Source organism: Suricata suricatta, chromosome 14 (assembly GCF_006229205.1).
Source record: "Suricata suricatta isolate VVHF042 chromosome 14, meerkat_22Aug2017_6uvM2_HiC, whole genome shotgun sequence".
NCBI classification, from domain to species: Eukaryota; Metazoa; Chordata; class Mammalia; order Carnivora; family Herpestidae; genus Suricata; species Suricata suricatta.
Genome location: NC_043713.1, coordinates 80,386,881 through 80,389,147, shown reverse-complemented (window position 1 = coordinate 80,389,147; position 2,267 = coordinate 80,386,881).

The window sequence follows — 2,267 nt, the reverse complement described above, 5'->3', positions numbered from 1 at the left end:
GAGAGAGAGAGAGAGAGAGAGAGAGAGAGAGAGAGAGAGAGAGAGAGGGAGAGAATCTTAAGCATGCTCCATGCTCAGTGTCGAGCCTGACAGAGCGCTGGATCCCACAGCTCTGGGATTATGACCTGAGCCGAAATTGAGTCAGACACTCAACTGACTGGGCCACCCAGGCCCCTCGGTTTTTACATTATTTAATGGCTGGGAATAATATCAAAAGAATATTTCATACCATATGAAAATTATATAAAATTCAAAGGTCAATGTCCATAAATAAAATTTTATAGAACACAGACACACCTATTTATTTATATTGTGTATAGCTGCTTTAGTGCGACAAAAGCGGAGTTGAGTAGTCACAACAGAGACCCAACAGTGACCCAACAAGGCTAAAACATTTACTAGCTGGTCCTTTACAGAAAAGGTTTGTTAAACCCTGCACTAGACTAATTAAAGACATTTAAATACTCCCAGGATAGAATGTCAGGTAAAATAAAATGCAGTATTTTGGAAGTATGAATACTAAAATGATATTCATTGTTTGTCTGAAATTTATGTTTAGCCAGATGTCCTGTATTTTTATTGCTAAATCTGGCAACCCTATCCCAAGGAGGAATCCATGCCCCCCAAATCATGCTAACCAGCAAGAGTGGAGGGTGAACTAGGTAAACTGAGCCCAGGATTACTCTGAGATGATTTGGCCAGGCTGAGGTTAGGCTTGGAAAGGAGAGAGGAGGGAGGAGGGCTGGGACTCGTCTTTGGTGGAAATGAAAGAGCTGGTGAGTCACCTGCGTTTTAAGAATTTCCCAGAATGGAAAAATACAGCACCTTCAAGTAGGGGCACATAGGAGGCTCCTGGCCAGAACTGGTTACTCAGAAACATTCTCAGGTTCTCTTTGTTGGCCTTTACCCAGAAGAACACTGTCAGGCTCAGTACCCTGTTCCTTGAACTTGGCAAAGCCGGGGCGTTATGGCCTCTCTAACCGAGGCCTCTAGATCCTGGAGTCACTGTTCTGGGTGGAAGATGTTTCCCTCCACCCCAAAAGCCTCTTTGGCGACCAAGTAGGATGAATTGGCCTTTCTCATTTCCCATTCCTACCCCATGTCCTCAGTGCCTAAGGCTGAAGCAGTTACCTGGCTCTGGGCCTGTCCTTACCTGCTCCTGCCTGAGAGGCAGCCTCCACGCCCTTTGGCAGACCTAAATTATTCCAGGTAACAAGGGAGATGACCCCCACGGGAGCCATAAGCCCATCTTTCTGGCTGTACAAGTTGGAACTCAGAATTTTGGGAGCTGATATTACATTATGAGGAAATGTCTGGCATACAGCAGGTGCTCATTCAATGGTAGTTTCCATTTTCTTGACTTAGATGAAGTAGGTACGCCCTTCATTCTTGTCCTTTTCGGTGGCAGAGTTGTTCTGGAGAAAAACCGGCTCACTCAAGGCCTTGAAGCACACAAGTGCATTGTACCTGAAAGCTGGGTGACATGGGACAGGGGACTGGTTCTACTGGTTGTGGGTGTCTCCACCCAATGACTTTTCTAGTTTTTCTTTGATTTTCTTTTCCCTCTTGATGGATATGTTACTTTGGGGGGCGGGGTATGAATTTATATTTTAGTAATCTCTGCACCCACCATGGAGCTTTAACTCATGACCCAAAGATTAAGAGTCACATGCTGTTCTGACTAAGCCAGTCAGGTGCCCCTTGATGGATATGTTTCAATACCTAATCCTAATCCTTCATGGAATAAAAATGATATATTACACAGTTTTCACAGCTGATTCCCTGCACTTTGACAGTAGAATCAACAGCAATTATGGCTCTGAAATCAAACAGGCTTGGGTCCAAACACTTTCTTAGCACAAAGAAGGCCCAAAGTACAAAGTAGGCACAGAATTAAAGGTAGAGTTCAAGGCAAAGAAACACAGAAATCGGGAGAGAAGGGTTGAGGGAACCAGGGTCATGGTCTTGGTTCGGCCAGTAATTTGCAGTATAACTCTGGGTCTCACTCATTTTCCTCATCAGAAAAAGAAAGGAGGGATGCCTGGGTAGCTCAGTGGTTCAGGTGTCTGACTTCGGCTCAAGTCATGATCTCACAGTCCTGCGTTCAAGCCCTGTGTCAGGTTCTGTGCTGACACTTCAGAGCCTGGAGCCAGCTCCAGATTCTGTGTCTCCCTTTATCTCTGCCTCTCCCCTGCTTGCACTCTTGCACTCTGTCTCTGTCTTTGTCTCTCTCTCAAAAATAAAAAATAAAAACAGGAAAAAAAAAA